Source organism: Tupaia chinensis, unplaced genomic scaffold, assembly GCF_000334495.1.
Source record: "Tupaia chinensis unplaced genomic scaffold, TupChi_1.0 Scaffold149922_1, whole genome shotgun sequence".
In the NCBI taxonomy this organism is placed as follows: domain Eukaryota; kingdom Metazoa; phylum Chordata; class Mammalia; order Scandentia; family Tupaiidae; genus Tupaia; species Tupaia belangeri.
In genome coordinates this window covers 541,572-547,392 of record NW_006209766.1, presented here as the reverse complement: position 1 = coordinate 547,392, position 5,821 = coordinate 541,572, and the positions used below count along the sequence as shown (strand labels likewise).

Genomic DNA, 5,821 nt, shown 5'->3' with positions numbered 1-5,821 from the left:
AAACCCCAAAAAAAAAAAAAAAAAAAAAAAGTAGGTTCTCTTCCCAAAGTGGAAGGCAAGTGAAAAATTGCTCCTGGGTGACTGACCAGGAGTCTATTCAAGATCTCTGGCAGTGGAGGAAGTCTCTTAAAGAAAATAGTTTAAACGGTTTGTTAAAATTTTCCATCTTATTTTATTTCTGTAACAGTTGATATCTAGCTGTCCTCTTTATAATGCAGAGCGAGAATTTTCCCTACTGTATTTGATAAATGTTGTCCAGGTTCCATTGCCAAGAATGTGTTGTCCAAAATGCCTGTTTAGTTTTTAAAGAAGGAACTCCACCCTTTGCTTGGTTTTAAGTATGTACGGAACGTTATGATAGGACACAGTAGTAGTGGTGGTCAGACACAGAAATGGTGAGGAGACAAAAATACACATGTGAAATAAACTCAGTATTTTAATAAAAAAAAATCAAACGTGTTTTTTCTCATTCAGAAATCACTGTATAGTGGCTTAGTCATATATGTTATCTGTCCCGACCCAGGGGACAGTAGAACAGGTTCCCTGGGGGAGGAAGTGAGAGATGGGATAAACACATGATAGTGGCTTAGTCATATATGTTATCTGTCCCGACCCAGGGGACAGTAGAACAGGTTCCCTGGGGGAGGAAGTGAGAGATGGGATAAACACATGCACACATCAAGTCTTCTTCCTCTGTCTTCTGTTTATTGAGGAGAAATGGCGAGTTATATACAGCTGGTGGGCACCAATTGGTTGCCCGAAATGCAAATGAGATACAACAGCATGAACCAATCATTGATATGGGTGGATCTCTCCCGTTGCCTAGAAACCGAACCATCTCTGGAGAGAACGGTTGGTCACATGATTTCTGAGAAACAATTTGCTCAGTGAGGAAGTGAAACCTCATGGTTTCCAAGATGGTGGAAAGCTCAATATGGTGGACAGCTCAAGATGGCTTCCATGTGCATTGCCCTCCACATGTCCCCCTCTTTAATTTTTGCAAAGAGAGGGGAAAAACCTGGGGAAATTGTGCCTGTCTTAGGTTGGAGTTGTGTTTTAGAACCACATGTCCATCATTACCCGTCATTGGAGAATCCCATTGCAATGATGGGTTTCCTGTCTTAGGTGTGAGGACTGTACAGCTGTTAGGCTCTGACTCTCTTACCTGTCTTTGGCTAACCAATTCAGCGCCTCAGGCAGGAGCACAATTTAGGCTCCGCAATACTCCATCTCCAGGTTGTGGTAGTGGACTTGGATAGGTTGCATTTTTATGGAGTCATCAATTTGGCATTTAAGGAAAGCCATGAGCTTATTAAAGAGAACAGGCCTCAAAGAGGAAACAATCAGTAAACCCAGAATCGGACCAAGTATGAGGAGGCAAAAGGGGAGGAGTCCATTCCATGCAGACCACAAGGGACTGTCATGAACGATGCCAGACTTGTTGGCATAAAAGCAGCAGTGTTCCTGTAAAGCAAGACAGAGACCCCCCTGTTCTGCCAGGAGGAGTGGCGCCAGGATCAAAACCAGCAATGGTAGTGTCGAAGAAGCAAAACGGGATCAGGTATTTAAGAAGGATCTTCATTTTGTTGATCTGGGGAAGGAGAAAGAGATATCTCAGGGCTTTCATCATCCCTGGATGGCTTGTTAGAATCAATCTGTTTGATTAATCTTTCTGGTAGCCAAAGAGCAGATTCATTTTTTGAGAATAGATGCAGAAAGACCCTCTGCCCCAAATGAGGACAGGGTCTGGACCATTCCATATATTGTCCAGAGGATCTTTCCACAATACTGAGGCAAATTTTGTTTAGGTAGTTGAATGCCAGAAGCGCTCAGTGTCTGAGTCTCCATCTTTTTCAAGAGACAGGAAATTTAGGACAAAAAGAGCATGTGCTGAAGGTTTTTTGGTGAGCCCTTAGTCTGTAAGAGCTCTCCCTTTTTTAGCTTTTGGACAGTATTTTTCAAGGTAAGATGAGCACAAAAATTTATCTGGAGGAAAATGGTTATCAATAGTTCCAGTAAAGGAAGCACATGCAATATGCCAGAAATCTGTTTGTTGGAACAGCCCATTAACTTGGTCCTTAGTATATGGCTGGATGATTGTATCAGGATCTTTGCCATATGTCCAGGCCAACCACAATTGAAGCAATTGCCTCCATTACTATGGTTAAGAAATTGGCGAACAGTATATCCTTTAAGAGCAGCGGCCAGAGTCAATCCCTGTTGGTATGCTGACCCAATATCAGAACATAGGTGAATGTATCCTGATAAATCCGTCTTTTTTCTATATGGCCTGGTTACTGCTTGACAAGCAGCATTAGCATTTTCATATGCTAATTGTTTAACAAAATTGGTACCTGCATCAGCACTGCCAAATATTTTCCCTGCTGCAGTAATTAACCAATGAACAAACTCATAAAAAGGTTCATCAGGCCCTTGGTTTTTTGTTGTAAGGGAGGTACTCAATCCCCTCCAGAGAGCACAGCATGGACCAATGTTTGCCAATATATTAGTGTAAGCCAATTTTCTGCCACCGAGTCAACTATGGCTAAAGTATATGGAGCTGTAGCTCCATATTGAGCAACTGCTGTTTTAATTTCTTTTATAATATTAAAAGCAAAGGCACATAGGTGGCGCCATGCTTGTCCTTGTGGATCTGTGGTTTCTGTTACTAGAAAGGCTTCCTGCCCCTCAAAATCTATCGATGATTGTAGTTTTTGAACTGGTTTAAGTTTCGCACCATCAGTAAAAGTGGGCTGGTGGTGATTCCACGAGGAATCTGCACTTTTAGATTTACCCACTCTCATTTTTCCAATTGTGATATTAAGTCTTGATGTTTCTGCTCTAATTGAATTTGTTCTTCAAATTGTCTAACTTTACTCAAAATTTCTTTCCTAGGGTCAATAACCAGCATCACCAAAGCTGATACAGATGCGACCAAGTTGTAAGATGGCAGTAGTTTTTTGAAAGGTGGCCATTTTGAATCATCGTGTTTGACTGCCTTTGTTTCTAAAGTTTTTTGTTCAGACGGCCATTTTGGGTTACTGCACATGGCAGTCTTTGTTTCTAAAGTTTTTTGTTCAGATGGCCATTTTGGGTTATTGCATTTATCAGCCTTGGCCTCTAGGATTTCCTCCTCTAAACTAGTTGATGATTCATTTTTCTTTGGCTCTTGTAGAGCCTTAAGGTTGTTTTACTTTTTTAGTTTTTTAGATTTTTTGGGTTTTTTCTCACTTTCGGGGCTTTTAACTTCTTCCTCACTATCTAGGGAAATGAGATCCTCTCCCTGTTCTTTTTCAATTTTAGAAGCCTTGGTTAGATCTGAGGTGGCTATAGCCTTCTCCTGATATTGATCATTTTGCATGATCTGCTCTCCCTTAGCGACCATAACGGCAAGAGCTTCTGAATGGATATTTCATGCGGACTAAGCTTTTGTCCCATTATTACCCGTACTTAAAATAAAACATAGGTGAATACTTACCAGGATGTCTTCTCTTCGTCCTTCTTTGTTTTTTGCCAGCCTTTCTCAGGACAAGTCTCTGCCATCCCCTTCTGGACGAGTCTATGCCATCCCCTTCTGGATGAGTCTATGCTGTCCTTTCTCGGGATGATTCCCTGCCATCCCCTTCTGTTTTCTGCTGGCTTTTCTCACTTGCTCTGCACTGGAACCTTCCTCAGGAGCTCTTCACTAGATCCCTCGTACCCAGGTCCGTGTTCAGGCACCACGTGTCCCGACCTGGGGGACAGTCAAACAGGTTCCCTGAGGGAGGGAGTAAGAGATGGGACAAACACACACACACACGCACACACAGAGTGGAGACAATACGAGGTGCTGATCAAGTCTTCTTCCGTTTATTGAGGAAAAATGGTGAGTTATATACAGGCTGGTGGGCACTGATTGGTTGCCTGAAATGCAAATGAGATAGAACAGCATGAACCAATCACTGGTGTGAGTGGATCTCTCCCGTTGCCTAGAAACCCAACCACCCCCAGGAAGAACGGTTGGTCACATGATTTCTGAGAAACGATTTGCTCAGTGAGGAAGTGAAACCTAATGGTTTCCAAGATGGTGGATAGCTCAAGATGGCAGATAGCTCAAGATAGCTTCTGTATTCAGTGCCCGCCACAGTTATCATCACAAATAATTTTCCATTTCTTGTTTCTTATATACATGTATTCTTTCCCCCTAATACCCCCATTTCTCACCCTCTGCCATAGTCCACCTTCCTTCCACTCTACCTCTGGTTTGCTTTCCATTCCTTTTTTTTCCTCCCACAGTTCATTGGTTAACAAAATATCTTAATTGATCTAACTACTTTTAATAGCAGGTTCTAAATCTTCTCTTTTGGTTATTTTGAAATATACAGTGAATTACTGTTATCTTTAGCCACCCTACTCTACTATGGAACTTGTTCCTTCTATCTCACTGAATTTTGTATCTGTTAACCAGCAACTCCCCACTCCCCCTTATTTTTAACTCTTCTTCACCTCTAATAAGCTGAACTTATGTGTTTCAAATTTTTCATATGATTATTTTGGCAAAGATACAGCTAGAATAACAAGCAAGCCAAGTACAAGATCCTCATTCTAGACCAGTAGATGGTGTGATGGTTAAGACTCTAGACTCTCACACGGTCCACCACAGTTCAAGTCCTGGACCTGGGCTTGTTTTCTCACTTTCTCTTTCCTTTCTCTCTCTCTCTCTCTGTCTCTCTTTCTCTCTGTCTCTCTCTGTGAGCACACATGCCCTATAGCAAAAATTTTAAAACCAATAACAGGGACCAGCAGGTAGCAAGTGGTTAAGACACTGGACTTCCACATGGCCAACCACAGATCGAGTCCCAGACGCGGTGACTAGAAATGTGGGTGTGTGTGCCTGAAATCCCAGCAGGAGAATGGATTATGGGGTGGCCATCCCCCCTGGGGGGGTGATTCCTCACTCTCTCTCTGTCTCTGCAATAAGCCTATAGTAAAAATCTCTCCCCAAAATAATAATAATAAATTATAAAGATTTTAAATATCCTATTCTCTGATGTCATTTTCTTTTTAAAGCAGTTCTTTAGTTCTCTGACATTTGCAACATCACAAGGTTGTCTTGGAATTCTGGCATTACAGAAGCCTGTCAGGAATATGCTAACATCCTCATGTACAACTGAGCAGATGTCACATTCTAAATCACAAGGATGACATTCCCATAGAAAACACTCATCAGAGCACAGAGAAGCACAAGAGAAGTAGCCAGCATTAGGCAACAGGTAGCAAGTACTCCTTACCTACCATGGGACCCGCTTTACTCTGCTGTTGATCCACAATAGGAAAGGTGGAATCTCTGTCTAACGTTGATTTTCCAGGAGGTACATGTTTGAAATGGCCAAGGATAAAAGGGGGGTGGGGTGGTGTATAAGACGGCAACATGGCAAGCCCTGAGTTAACAGAGGCCATTGTCTCGGCCTCTCTTCCTGTCTCAAGGGCTCTGTTTGATGGACAGCTAATATGAAAGCCAAAGAGAGAAAGCAAAGTAATCTTATTGGGAAAAAAAATATGGAAAAGGAAACCTCAAAGAGTGTCAGAACACAGAGTGGTCAGAGGTCTAGCCCTGAGGTCCAGCTTAGTTGGCTTCAGTACTTACTAGCTGGCCATGTAGTCATGGGCTGGCCACATACCTCTCTAAACCTGTTTTCCTATCTATACAATGAGGATTTCCTACCCTTGTGACAATGAAGAAGATAATAATTGCACTTAAGCCTTATCAAGCCTGATTGTAACAGCTTCAGACCTGATACCTAAAGAGTAAACGGTCGGTGGATTTTAAGTGACTATTAGG

The 5,821-nt window shown here is 42.2% G+C and overlaps 1 pseudogene; it reads left to right on the top strand.

Moving 5' to 3' along the window:
• The window catches only part of LOC102469346 (nucleophosmin-like), a 4,218-nt pseudogene extending 1,273 nt beyond the window's left edge, over nucleotides 1-2,945 (top strand).
• Nucleotides 2,946-5,821: the final 2,876 nt, after the last annotated feature.